General features: G+C 37.9%; 1 protein-coding gene across 1 annotated transcript in view; it reads left to right on the forward strand.

Annotated features, from left to right (window-relative positions):
- Positions 1–14,500, forward strand: part of gabrg3 (gamma-aminobutyric acid type A receptor subunit gamma3) — a 66,265-nt gene that overhangs the window by 28,242 nt on the left and 23,523 nt on the right. The window lies entirely within an intron of this gene.

Consider the following 14,500-nt stretch of genomic DNA (forward strand, 5'->3'; position numbering starts at 1 on the left):
GTAGCTGTAGCAGTGGTAATAGTAGTAGTAGCTGTAGTAGTGGTAATAGTAGTAGTAGCTGTAGCAGTGGTAATAGTAGTAGTAGCTGTAGCAGTGGTAATAGTAGTAGTAGCTGTAGTAGTGGTAATAGTAGTAGTAGCTGTAGCAGAGGTAATAGTAGTAGTAGCTGTAGCAGTGGTAATAGTAGTAGTAGCTGTAGTAGTGGTAATAGTAGTAGTAGCTGTAGCAGTGGTAATAGTAGTAGTAGCTGTAGTAGTGGTAATAGTAGTAGTAGCTGTAGCAGTGGTAATAGTAGTAGTAGCTGTAGTAGTGGTAATAGTAGTAGTAGCTGTAGTAGTGGTAATAGTAGTAGTAGCTGTAGTAGTGGTAATAGTAGTAGTAGCTGTAGCAGTGGTAATAGTAGTAGTAGCTGTAGTAGTGGTAATAGTAGTAGTAGCTGTAGCAGTGGTAATAGTAGTAGTAGCTGTAGCAGTGGTAATAGTAGTAGTAGCTGTAGTAGTGGTAATAGTAGTAGTAGCTGTAGCAGTGGTAATAGTAGTAGTAGCTGTAGTAGTGGTAATAGTAGTAGTAGCTGTAGTAGTGGTAATAGTAGTAGTAGCTGTAGTAGTGGTAATAGTAGTATTAGCTGTAGTAGTGGTAATAGTAGTAGTAGCTGTTGTAGTGGTAATAGTAGTAGTAGCTGTAGCAGTGGTAATAGTAGTAGTAGCTGTAGTAGTTGTAATAGTAGTAGTAGCTGTAGCAGTGGTAATAGTAGTAGTAGCTGTAGCAGTGGTAATAGTAGTAGTAGCTGTAGCAGTGGTAATAGTAGTAGTAGCTGTAGCAGTGGTAATAGTAGTAGTAGCTGTAGTAGTGGTAATAGTAGTAGTAGCTGTAGCAGTGGTAATAGTAGTAGTAGCTGTAGTAGTGGTAATAGTAGTAGTAGTAGTAGCTGTAGTAGTGGTAATAGTAGTGGTAATAGTAGTAGTAGCTGTAGTAGTGGTAATAGTAGTAGTAGCTGTAGCAGTGGTAATAGTAGTAGTAGCTGTAGTAGTGGTAATAGTAGTAGTAGCTGTAGCAGTGGTAATAGTAGTAGTAGCTGTAGTAGTGGTAATAGTAGTAGTAGCTGTAGCAGTGGTAATAGTAGTAGTAGCTGTAGTAGTGGTAATAGTAGTAGTAGCTGTAGCAGTGGTAATAGTAGTAGTAGCTGTAGTAGTGGTAATAGTAGTAGTAGCTGTAGCAGTGGTAATAGTAGTAGTAGCTGTAGTAGTGGTAATAGTAGTAGTAGCTGTAGTAGTGGTAATAGTAGTAGTAGCTGTAGCAGTGGTAATAGTAGTAGTAGCTGTAGTAGTGGTAATAGTAGTAGTAGCTGTAGTAGTGGTAATAGTAGTAGTAGCTGTAGTAGTGGTAATAGTAGTATTAGCTGTAGTAGTGGTAATAGTAGTAGTAGCTGTAGTAGTGGTAATAGTAGTAGTAGCTGTAGTAGTGGTAATAGTAGTATTAGCTGTAGTAGTGGTAATAGTAGTATTAGCTGTAGTAGTGGTAATAGTAGTATTAGCTGTAGTAGTGGTAATAGTAGTATTAGCTGTAGTAGTGGTAATAGTAGTAGTAGCTGTTGTAGTGGTAATAGTAGTAGTAGCTGTAGCAGTGGTAATAGTAGTAGTAGCTGTAGTAGTTGTAATAGTAGTAGTAGCTGTAGCAGTGGTAATAGTAGTAGTAGCTGTAGTAGTGGTAATAGTAGTAGTAGCTGTAGCAGTGGTAATAGTAGTAGTAGCTGTAGTAGTGGTAATAGTAGTAGTAGCTGTAGCAGTGGTAATAGTAGTAGTAGCTGTAGCAGTGGTAATAGTAGTAGTAGCTGTAGTAGTGGTAATAGTAGTAGTAGCTGTAGCAGTGGTAATAGTAGTAGAAGCTGTAGTAGTGGTAATAGTAGTAGTAGCTGTAGCAGTGGTAATAGTAGTAGTAGCTGTAGTAGTGGTAATAGTAGTAGTAGTAGTAGCTGTAGTAGTGGTAATAGTAGTGGTAATAGTAGTAGTAGCTGTAGTAGTGGTAATAGTAGTAGTAGCTGTAGCAGTGGTAATAGTAGTAGTAGCTGTAGTAGTGATAATAGTAGTAGTAGCTGTAGTAGTGGTAATAGTAGTAGTAGCTGTAGCAGTGGTAATAGTAGTAGTAGCTGTAGTAGTGGTAATAGTAGTAGTAGCTGTAGTAGTGGTAATAGTAGTAGTAGCTGTAGCAGTGGTAATAGTAGTAGTAGCTGTAGTAGTGGTAATAGTAGTAGTAGCTGTAGCAGTGGTAATAGTAGTAGTAGCTGTAGTAGTGGTAATAGTAGTAGCTGTAGCAGTGGTAATAGTAGTAGTAGCTGTAGTAGTGGTAATAGTAGTAGTAGCTGTAGCAGTGGTAATAGTAGTAGTAGCTGTAGCAGTGGTAATAGTAGTAGTAGCTGTAGCAGTGGTAATAGTAGTAGTAGCTGTAGTAGTGGTAATAGTAGTAGTAGCTGTAGTAGTGGTAATAGTAGTAGTAGCTGTAGTAGTGGTAATAGTAGTAGTAGCTGTAGTAGTGGTAATAGTAGTAGTAGCTGTAGTAGTGGTAATAGTAGTAGTAGCTGTAGTAGTGGTAATAGTAGTAGTAGCTGTAGTAGTGGTAATAGTAGTATTAGCTGTAGTAGTGGTAATAGTAGTAGTAGCTGTAGTAGTGGTAATAGTAGTAGTAGCTGTAGTAGTGGTAATAGTAGTAGTAGCTGTAGTAGTAGTAATAGTAGTAGTAGCTGTAGTAGTGGTAATAGTAGTAGTAGCTGTAGTAGTGGTAATAGTAGTAGTAGCTGTAGTAGTGGTAATAGTAGTAGTAGCTGTAGTAGTGGTAATAGTAGTAGTAGCTGTAGTAGTGGTAATAGTAGTAGTAGCTGTAGTAGTGGTAATAGTAGTAGTAGCTGTAGTAGTGGTAATAGTAGTAGCTGTAGTAGTGGTAATAGTAGTAGTAGCTGTAGTAGTAGTAATAGTAGTAGTAGCTGTAGTAGTGGTAATAGTAGTAGCTGTAGTAGTGGTAATAGTAGTAGTAGCTGTAGTAGTGGTAATAGTAGTAGTAGCTGTAGTAGTAGTAATAGTAGTAGTAGCTGTAGTAGTGGTAATAGTAGTAGTAGCTGTAGTAGTGGTAATAGTAGTAGTAGCTGTAGCAGTAGTAATAGTAGTAGTAGCTGTAGCAGTGGTAATAGTAGTAGTAGCTGTAGCAGTGGTAATAGTAGTAGTAGCTGTAGTAGTGGTAATAGTAGTAGTAGCTGTAGCAGTGGTAATAGTAGTAGTAGCTGTAGTAGTGGTAATAGTAGTAGCTGTAGCAGTGGTAATAGTAGTTGTAGCTGTAGTAGTGGTAATAGTAGTAGTAGCTGTAGCAGTGGTAATAGTAGTAGTAGCTGTAGTAGTGGTAATAGTAGTTGTAGCTGTAGTAGTGGTAATAGTAGTAGCTGTAGTAGTGGTAATAGTAGTAGTAGCTGTAGTAGTGGTAATAGTAGTAGTAGCTGTAGTAGTGGTAATAGTAGTAGTAGCTGTAGTAGTGGTAATAGTAGTAGTAGCTGTAGCAGTGGTAATAGTAGTAGTAGCTGTAGTAGTGGTAATAGTAGTAGTAGCTGTAGTAGTGGTAATAGTAGTAGTAGCTGTAGCAGTGGTAATAGTAGTAGTAGCTGTAGTAGTGGTAATAGTAGTAGTAGCTGTAGCAGTGGTAATAGTAGTAGCTGTAGTAGTGGTAATAGTAGTAGTAGCTGTAGCAGTGGTAATAGTAGTAGTAGCTGTAGTAGTGGTAATAGTAGTAGTAGCTGTAGTAGTGGTAATAGTAGTAGTAGCTGTAGTAGTGGTAATAGTAGTAGTAGCTGTAGTAGTGGTAATAGTAGTAGTAGCTGTAGTAGTGGTAATAGTAGTAGTAGCTGTAGTAGTGGTAATAGTAGTAGTAGCTGTAGTAGTGGTAATAGTAGTAGCTGTAGTAGTGGTAATAGTAGTAGTAGCTGTAGTAGTAGTAATAGTAGTAGTAGCTGTAGTAGTGGTAATAGTAGTAGCTGTAGTAGTGGTAATAGTAGTAGTAGCTGTAGTAGTGGTAATAGTAGTAGTAGCTGTAGTAGTGGTAATAGTAGTAGTAGCTGTAGTAGTGGTAATAGTAGTAGTAGCTGTAGTAGTGGTAATAGTAGTAGTAGCTGTAGTAGTGGTAATAGTAGTAGTAGCTGTAGTAGTGGTAATAGTAGTAGTAGCTGTAGTAGTGGTAATAGTAGTAGTAGCTGTAGTAGTGGTAATAGTAGTAGCTGTAGTAGTGGTAATAGTAGTAGTAGCTGTAGTAGTAGTAATAGTAGTAGTAGCTGTAGTAGTGGTAATAGTAGTAGCTGTAGTAGTGGTAATAGTAGTAGTAGCTGTAGTAGTGGTAATAGTAGTAGTAGCTGTAGTAGTAGTAATAGTAGTAGTAGCTGTAGTAGTGGTAATAGTAGTAGTAGCTGTAGTAGTGGTAATAGTAGTAGTAGCTGTAGCAGTAGTAATAGTAGTAGTAGCTGTAGCAGTGGTAATAGTAGTAGTAGCTGTAGCAGTGGTAATAGTAGTAGTAGCTGTAGTAGTGGTAATAGTAGTAGTAGCTGTAGCAGTGGTAATAGTAGTAGTAGCTGTAGTAGTGGTAATAGTAGTAGCTGTAGCAGTGGTAATAGTAGTAGCTGTAGTAGTGGTAATAGTAGTAGTAGCTGTAGCAGTGGTAATAGTAGTAGTAGCTGTAGTAGTGGTAATAGTAGTTGTAGCTGTAGTAGTGGTAATAGTAGTAGCTGTAGTAGTGGTAATAGTAGTAGTAGTAGCTGTAGCAGTGGTAATAGTAGTTGTAGCTGTAGTAGTGGTAATAGTAGTAGCTGTAGTAGTGGTAATAGTAGTAGTAGCTGTAGCAGTGGTAATAGTAGTTGTAGCTGTAGTAGTGGTAATAGTAGTAGCTGTAGTAGTGGTAATAGTAGTAGTAGCTGTAGCAGTGGTAATAGTAGTAGTAGCTGTAGCAGTGGTAATAGTAGTAGTAGCTGTAGCAGTGGTAATAGTAGTAGTAGCTGTAGCAGTGGTAATAGTAGTAGTAGCTGTAGTAGTGGTAATAGTAGTAGTAGCTGTAGTAGTGGTAATAGTAGTAGTAGCTGTAGTAGTGGTAATAGTAGTAGTAGCTGTAGTAGTGGTAATAGTAGTAGTAGCTGTAGTAGTGGTAATAGTAGTAGTAGCTGTAGTAGTGGTAATAGTAGTAGTAGCTGTAGTAGTGGTAATAGTAGTAGTAGCTGTAGTAGTGGTAATAGTAGTAGTAGCTGTAGTAGTGGTAATAGTAGTAGTAGCTGTAGTAGTGGTAATAGTAGTAGTAGCTGTAGTAGTGGTAATAGTAGTAGTAGCTGTAGTAGTGGTAATAGTAGTAGCTGTAGTAGTGGTAATAGTAGTAGTAGCTGTAGTAGTAGTAATAGTAGTAGTAGCTGTAGTAGTGGTAATAGTAGTAGTAGCTGTAGCAGTGGTAATAGTAGTAGTAGCTGTAGTAGTGGTAATAGTAGTAGTAGCTGTAGTAGTGGTAATAGTAGTAGTAGCTGTAGCAGTGGTAATAGTAGTAGTAGCTGTAGTAGTGGTAATAGTAGTAGTAGCTGTAGTAGTGGTAATAGTAGTAGTAGCTGTAGTAGTGGTAATAGTAGTAGTAGCTGTAGTAGTGGTAATAGTAGTAGTAGCTGTAGCAGTGGTAATAGTAGTAGTAGCTGTAGTAGTGGTAATAGTAGTAGTAGCTGTAGTAGTGGTAATAGTAGTAGTAGCTGTAGCAGTGGTAATAGTAGTAGTAGCTGTAGTAGTGGTAATAGTAGTACTAGCTGTAGTAGTGGTAATAGTAGTAGTAGCTGTAGCAGTGGTAATAGTAGTAGTAGCTGTAGCAGTGGTAATAGTAGTACTAGTTGTAGTAGTGGTAATAGTAGTAGTAGCTGTAGTAGTGGTAATAGTAGTAGTAGCTGTAGCAGTGGTAATAGTAGTAGTAGCTGTAGTAGTGGTAATAGTAGTAGTAGCTGTAGTAGTGGTAATAGTAGTAGTAGCTGTAGCAGTGGTAATAGTAGTAGTAGCTGTAGTAGTGGTAATAGTAGTAGTAGCTGTAGTAGTGGTAATAGTAGTAGTAGTAGTAGTGGTAATAGTAGTAATAGCTGTAGTAGTGGTAATAGTAGTAGCTGTAGTAGTGGTAATAGTAGTAGTAGCTGTAGTAGTGGTAATAGTAGTAGTAGCTGTAGCAGTGGTAATAGTAGTAGTAGCTGTAGTAGTGGTAATAGTAGTAGCTGTAGTAGTGGTAATAGTAGTAGTAGTAGTAGTGGTAATAGTAGTAGTAGCTGTAGTAGTGGTAATAGTAGTAGATGTAGTAGTGGTAATAGTAGTAGTAGGTGTAGTAGTGGTAATAGTAGTAGTAGCTGTAGTAGTGGTAATAGTAGTAGTAGATGTAGCAGTGGTAATAGTAGTAGTAGCTGTAGTAGTGGTAATAGTAGTAGTAGGTGTAGTAGTGGTAATAGTAGTAGTAGTTGTAGCAGTGGTAATAGTAGTAGTAGCTGTAGTAGTGGTAATAGTAGTAGTAGCTGTAGTAGTGGTAATAGTAGTAGTAGTTGTAGTAGTGGTAATAGTAGTAGTAGCTGTAGTAGTGGTAATAGTAGTAGTAGCTGTAGTAGTGGTAATAGTAGTAGCTGTAGTAGTGGTAATAGTAGTAGTAGCTGTAGTAGTGGTAATAGTAGTAGCTGTAGTAGTGGTAATAGTAGTAGTAGCTGTAGTAGTAGTAATAGCTGTAGTAGTGGTAATAGTAGTAGCTGTAGTAGTGGTAATAGTAGTAGTAGCTGTAGTAGTGGTAATAGTAGTAGTAGCAGTAGTAGTGGTAATAGTAGTAGTAGCTGTAGCAGTGGTAATAGTAGTAGTAGCTGTAGTAGTGGTAATAGTAGTAGTAGCTGTAGCAGTGGTAATAGTAGTAGTAGCTGTAGTAGTGGTAATAGTAGTAGTAGCTGTAGTAGTGGTAATAGTAGTAGTAGCTGTAGCAGTGGTAATAGTAGTAGTAGCTGTAGTAGTGGTAATAGTAGTAGTAGATGTAGCAGTGGTAATAGTAGTAGTAGCTGTAGTAGTGGTAATAGTAGTAGTAGCTGTAGTAGTGGTAATAGTAGTAGTAGCTGTAGCAGTGGTAATAGTAGTAGTAGCTGTAGTAGTGGTAATAGTAGTAGTAGCTGTAGCAGTGGTAATAGTAGTAGTAGCTGTAGTAGTGGTAATAGTAGTAGTAGCTGTAGCGGTGGTAATAGTAGTAGCTGTAGTAGTGGTAATAGTAGTAGTAGATGTAGCAGTGGTAATAGTAGTAGTAGCTGTAGTAGTGGTAATAGTAGTAGTAGCTGTAGTAGTGGTAATAGTAGTAGTAGATGTAGCAGTGGTAATAGTAGTAGTAGCTGTAGCAGTGGTAATAGTAGTAGTAGCTGTAGTAGTGGTAATAGTAGTAGTAGCTGTAGCAGTGGTAATAGTAGTAGTAGCTGTAGTAGTGGTAATAGTAGTAGTAGCTGTAGCAGTGGTAATAGTAGTAGTAGCTGTAGTAGTGGTAATAGTAGTAGTAGATGTAGCAGTGGTAATAGTAGTAGTAGCTGTAGTAGTGGTAATAGTAGTAGTAGCTGTAGTAGTGGTAATAGTAGTAGTAGCTGTAGCAGTGGTAATAGTAGTAGTAGCTGTAGTAGTGGTAATAGTAGTAGTAGCTGTAGCAGTGGTAATAGTAGTAGTAGCTGTAGTAGTGGTAATAGTAGTAGTAGCTGTAGCAGTGGTAATAGTAGTAGCTGTAGTAGTGGTAATAGTAGTAGTAGCTGTAGTAGTGGTAATAGTAGTAGTAGCTGTAGTAGTGGTAATAGTAGTAGTAGCTGTAGTAGTGGTAATAGTAGTAGCTGTAGCAGTGGTAATAGTAGTAGCTGTAGTAGTGGTAATAGTAGTAGTAGCTGTAGCAGTGGTAATAGTAGTAGTAGCTGTAGTAGTGGTAATAGTAGTTGTAGCTGTAGTAGTGGTAATAGTAGTAGCTGTAGTAGTGGTAATAGTAGTAGTAGTAGCTGTAGCAGTGGTAATAGTAGTTGTAGCTGTAGTAGTGGTAATAGTAGTAGCTGTAGTAGTGGTAATAGTAGTAGTAGTAGCTGTAGCAGTGGTAATAGTAGTTGTAGCTGTAGTAGTGGTAATAGTAGTAGCTGTAGTAGTGGTAATAGTAGTAGTAGCTGTAGTAGTAGTAATAGCTGTAGTAGTGGTAATAGTAGTAGCTGTAGTAGTGGTAATAGTAGTAGTAGCTGTAGCAGTGGTAATAGTAGTAGTAGCTGTAGTAGTGGTAATAGTAGTAGCTGTAGTAGTGGTAATAGTAGTAGTAGCTGTAGTAGTAGTAATAGCTGTAGTAGTGGTAATAGTAGTAGCTGTAGTAGTGGTAATAGTAGTAGTAGCTGTAGTAGTGGTAATAGTAGTAGTAGCAGTAGTAGTGGTAATAGTAGTAGTAGCTGTAGCAGTGGTAATAGTAGTAGTAGCTGTAGTAGTAGTAATAGTAGTAGTAGCTGTAGTAGTGGTAATAGTAGTAGCTGTAGTAGTGGTAATAGTAGTAGTAGCAGTAGTAGTGGTAATAGTAGTAGTAGCTGTAGCAGTGGTAATAGTAGTAGTAGCTGTAGTAGTGGTAATAGTAGTAGTAGCTGTAGTAGTGGTAATAGTAGTTGTAGCTGTAGTAGTGGTAATAGTAGTAGCTGTAGTAGTGGTAATAGTAGTAGTAGCTGTAGTAGTAGTAATAGTAGTAGTAGCTGTAGTAGTGGTAATAGTAGTAGCTGTAGTAGTGGTAATAGTAGTACTAGTTGTAGCAGTGGTAATAGTAGTAGTAGCTGTAGTAGTGGTAATAGTAGTAGTAGCTGTAGTAGTAGTAATAGTAGTAGTAGCTGTAGTAGTGGTAATAGTAGTAGCTGTAGTAGTGGTAATAGTAGTACTAGTTGTAGCAGTGGTAATAGTAGTAGTAGCTGTAGTAGTGGTAATAGTAGTAGTAGCTGTAGCAGTGGTAATAGTAGTAGTAGCTGTAGTAGTGGTAATAGTAGTAGTAGCTGTAGCAGTGGTAATAGTAGTAGTAGCTGTAGTAGTGGTAATAGTAGTAGTAGCTGTAGTAGTGGTAATAGTAGTAGCTGTAGTAGTGGTAATAGTAGTAGTAGTAGTAGTGGTAATAGTAGTAGTAGCTGTAGTAGTGGTAATAGTAGTAGCTGTAGTAGTGGTAATAGTAGTAGTAGGTGTAGTAGTGGTAATAGTAGTAGTAGCTGTAGTAGTGGTAATAGTAGTAGTAGCTGTAGTAGTGGTAATAGTAGTAGTAGATGTAGCAGTGGTAATAGTAGTAGTAGCTGTAGTAGTGGTAATAGTAGTAGTAGCCGTAGTAGTGGTAATAGTAGTAGTAGCTGTAGCAGTGGTAATAGTAGTAGTAGCTGTAGTAGTGGTAATAGTAGTAGCTGTAGTAGTGGTAATAGTAGTAGTAGCTGTAGTAGTGGTAATAGTAGTAGTAGCTGTAGTAGTGGTAATAGTAGTAGCTGTAGTAGTGGTAATAGTAGTAGTAGCTGTAGTAGTAGTAATAGTAGTAGTAGCTGTAGTAGTGGTAATAGTAGTAGCTGTAGTAGTGGTAATAGTAGTACTAGTTGTAGCAGTGGTAATAGTAGTAGTAGCTGTAGTAGTGGTAATAGTAGTAGTAGCAGTAGTAGTGGTAATAGTAGTAGTAGCTGTAGCAGTGGTAATAGTAGTAGTAGCTGTAGTAGTGGTAATAGTAGTAGTAGCTGTAGCAGTGGTAATAGTAGTAGTAGCTGTAGTAGTGGTAATAGTAGTAGTAGCTGTAGTAGTGGTAATAGTAGTAGTAGCTGTAGCAGTGGTAATAGTAGTAGTAGCTGTAGTAGTGGTAATAGTAGTAGTAGATGTAGCAGTGGTAATAGTAGTAGTAGCTGTAGTAGTGGTAATAGTAGTAGTAGCTGTAGTAGTGGTAATAGTAGTAGTAGCTGTAGCAGTGGTAATAGTAGTAGCTGTAGTAGTGGTAATAGTAGTAGTAGCTGTAGCAGTGGTAATAGTAGTAGTAGCTGTAGTAGTGGTAATAGTAGTAGTAGCTGTAGCAGTGGTAATAGTAGTAGCTGTAGTAGTGGTAATAGTAGTAGTAGATGTAGCAGTGGTAATAGTAGTAGTAGCTGTAGTAGTGGTAATAGTAGTAGTAGCTGTAGTAGTGGTAATAGTAGTAGTAGATGTAGCAGTGGTAATAGTAGTAGTAGCTGTAGCAGTGGTAATAGTAGTAGTAGCTGTAGTAGTGGTAATAGTAGTAGTAGCTGTAGCAGTGGTAATAGTAGTAGTAGCTGTAGTAGTGGTAATAGTAGTAGTAGCTGTAGCAGTGGTAATAGTAGTAGTAGCTGTAGTAGTGGTAATAGTAGTAGTAGATGTAGCAGTGGTAATAGTAGTAGTAGCTGTAGTAGTGGTAATAGTAGTAGTAGCTGTAGTAGTGGTAATAGTAGTAGTAGCTGTAGCAGTGGTAATAGTAGTAGCTGTAGTAGTGGTAATAGTAGTAGTAGCTGTAGTAGTGGTAATAGTAGTAGTAGCTGTAGCAGTGGTAATAGTAGTAGCTGTAGTAGTGGTAATAGTAGTAGTAGCTGTAGTAGTGGTAATAGTAGTAGTAGCTGTAGCAGTGGTAATAGTAGTAGCTGTAGTAGTGGTAATAGTAGTAGTAGCTGTAGCAGTGGTAGCAGTAATATTGGTAGAAGCAGTGCTAGTAGTAGTAGTAGTGGCCAAATTTTTTTGGAGCTCATTATTTATTGTGTGGTAATATATCATATATAATGAACATCTGGGACTCTTTAATGATTCTCACTAACCACACTAGTGTTTCATTCTTCTATTTATTTGTCGTAAGTATTTCACATGTTTTAATCATAACAACAATATGGTTGACTTGGGATGGGATTCTGCTGTAGAGTTATAGTGTCAGTTCATCTGTAGTTTCAAAATGATCCTTTATTGTGATATTTTCTGTAGCAATACATCACATATCATCTTTTTTTTATCGTGACCCACTTACAGTATACAGGAAGCTGAAACCCACTGCCACTATCGGCCACTGCTTCTGTCAAACACCTACAACAGGCAGAGATATGGAAGGTGTGTTTATGTGGAGCTAGTGAAAGCATTAACCCTTAACTTATCATTCTTATCATTCATTCTTATCAATGACTGCATTTCACAGTCATGTTCACATCTTAGAGACTCCCAATGAAACGTCACCTCATTTTTAGTTCCAAAAAGAGTGAAAAAGCTGAGGAGGCACTTTATCTCATATGCATTTAAAACAGCCGCCGCAGCAGGCGGGGCGGAGGTGCCGTTGCTCGGGGCTTCGGCTCTGCACCTGAAGGGGAAACTTACCTGCACTGGTTCTAATGAGGACACAGCATGGCATTATGGCTAACGGGAGGGGACATATGCTGCTTATACAACAACAGAGCTGCGGAGGCTGTGGCCCAGTTTAAACTGACCGCCTGGAACTCAGTTTTCAACTCAAGTTTTATTCTTACAGAGCTGGGATTTGGTGAGAAATGATTATGCTTCTATCAGCTTTTTGCCATCTTGTTTCCCCTCAGTCTGTCTTCTCTCTTATCCAATCATTTTGCTCAAAGGTGCTCCGGGAGCCAAAAGCGAGCCCGCTTCAGGCTCCCAGGGTCCCCTTAAACGGCCCCTTAAAAGACAGTGGAGACACTTTTGGACCGTTCCAATCTGCACAGACTTTTGTCTATTAGAGTATGTGCGCCTGCCGCCCTCTTATCACTTACACACACACAGCTGACAGAGTGGTTATCATTCCTGCCTCACAGCAACAAGGTCCCGAGTTTGATAGCTGGGTCTGGTGAAGTCTTTCTGTGGGGTTAAATGATCAAGGACACTACAACATTACACATTGCTGCCAACAAGGGAAAAATGTGCCCACTACAGTGTTTCATGGGTTTAAAATGCGGTGTTCTCAGGGGACTGTAGTGGGAGGTTTTCATTAAAAGTTGTATCAAGGGGAGACAAGGACAGAGGCTGGATATGAATCCCATCTACGTCACACAAAACCACAAATGAGTGTTCTGTCTGAAACATCTCGACTTGATTGAGTTAATTTTGTTGAATTTAGTTATCAGTTTCTCTCAAGGTCATTCTAATTTTATTTAAGTGAGACTCTGCAAATAATATGTAGTGTAATATGTTCATCAGACTCATGAATGGAAAATTACATCTTCAGACAGAGTTCTAATTTAGGACATAACGTTTTGCAAGTTCAACTCTAAATGCAGTCTCATTTTCAACTAGAGGTAAATGTAGGTAATGTTCTGACATGCAAAATTAGAAAATAAAGTATATCGTTTACAGTAAAACACTATTTATTCAAAAGCTCATATGTTTCATAGATACTTTCTCATGATACTTTTGCACAATGTATGCTTTGCTTAAGTGTCCACAGGAGTCAATGGAGAGGACAGTTTGGCTTTTAATATTGTTAAGTCCATGAATAAGTCTTATTCATGGGTCATATTCAAAAGAGAATGTATCTTTTGAATGAAAGCCAATCACAGCACTGAAATTAGATAGTTTGACTGAAAACACAAGTGGGGTTAGAATAAAATGTGTTTATCTCGTTGATGAATGTGATACCAACGAATACTAAATATTTTGTCTATTGATTTGTCAAAAGACTTACTTGGTTCCATGTTATATGAAAACATCTACATCTAAAGTTTGCAGAAATCCCCCCTTTCTTATCTGACCAGGACAGACTACAGAGTGTGGTTCTGCTTTCTGAGATGCATGGTGACCATACAAGAGGGCAGTGACTACAACCTGAAAGTCATTTGACTAAATTGCAAACAAATTACATTTAAACATTTGTATTAGAATAATAATATATGGCTCTATAAAAAATACTCCTTTTTTAGCACTTTTGTGGATGTACGCTATGTTTTCCGTAATGCCTTCAATCAATGTCGCAGTTCAATGTAATTCTATAGCCGTGTGTAGAATAGTGGTCCACTGTAGAGCAGCATGAGCCCCTGTGGTGAAGAGTCTGAGAACACATGAGGAGGATCCATAAGCTTTACAGAAAACCCTCTCATTGTAAACACATTGACGCTTTCATCTTAAATTCTTCCAGCTATTTTCTCGCAGCAATTTTTAATGTGATTCTGTATTATTTGTATTTGTACAACTGTGGTAAATTTGTAATGCAAGGAAGAAGAGCAAAGGCCTTGACCTGGTCATAACTCTTACTGTCATGGCTGAATCGGACCCTCCCTTCCCTACATGTGTGAAAAGCATGTCACTACTACAGGTCATACAGACCAGGATCACTTCACACTTCCAGGTGGTAAAACGTGTTGAGTGTGCCCCTCCTTCAGCTTGAATCATTTACATTGTACAATAGAAAATACGTTTCTTACAGACTACACAACTGTTTTCAAGCTGCCCAAAGAACTTTGAACTACTCAAATTAACCTACTTTACATGCAATGGTATTTATTTATTTATTTATTTGTCTATGGGAGTTTTTATTTATTTATTTATAGGAGATCTTCTACTGAAAGTGTTTTTCAGACTTCCTATAAGTGATCTGTTCTTCTGTATCTACCTCTGTATCTACCTGCGTTGCACCAATGAAATTTCCCCATGTGGGACAATAAAGGAATATCTTATCTTATCTTATCTTTATATTTTCCCTCATTCCCACTTATGTGAACGGAATCCCTGCTCAATCAGAAGAGCCAAAACAACAAAGAGCTTTTACCTCAATTTAAACAGTGTTTCCTCATAATGAACTAACTCACACTTTAGATTGATTCATGCATGTTTGAGTAATTGAGGATTCCTCAGAAAATGTTTTAACCAACCCACCTCCTGCTAATTCAGACCCTGGGTCATACGTACAGGGGTGAGGAATGTGCTGTCGTGCCGCTTCGCCAGTGGTACAGAGGTCAAGGGTGGGTTCAATTCTCAAACCTTAACTGTTTGCTGAATGTCTGCCATCTCTCACCCCATTTCACTCTACAACTGTCTTCTCTAAACCTTAAATGAAAAAAGTCATGGTATAGATATTTTAGTTTTTTATTGATTTGTTTGGCCTATAGGCCTCATTGGACAGGAAAGTTCAGTTTGAATCTGGGAGCCAGATTCAAACTCACGACATCACGGCCTTGTGCTAAAACGAGGCATATGATGTGTCTCTAGGGGGGTGGTTGGGATTTAGGATCATTTTAATGCACCTTAAAGTCCTTTGTGGTACATTTTATGTATGAAAAGGGCTTTACAAATACAATTAGATGGAATGATAGAAATAAATAAATAATAATAACACCTCGTTTTACTGTGTGGTTTTAAACTACTGTAGTTCTGATCAAATTCGTATCTGGTTTTCATTTTAGTTTTAGTATCAACTGATCTAATTTTTGATACATTTGACAACCTTATTTGCCAAATAACCCAATTTAAGAAGAGAATCACAAAATGTGTTGTAGATCATTTGCTTTGGTGCA

The sequence above is a fragment of the Eucyclogobius newberryi genome, unplaced genomic scaffold, assembly GCF_026437365.1.
Source record: "Eucyclogobius newberryi isolate DKJ021-1_F unplaced genomic scaffold, fEucNew1.0.hap1 SCAF_82, whole genome shotgun sequence".
Classification (NCBI taxonomy): domain Eukaryota; kingdom Metazoa; phylum Chordata; class Actinopteri; order Gobiiformes; family Gobiidae; genus Eucyclogobius; species Eucyclogobius newberryi.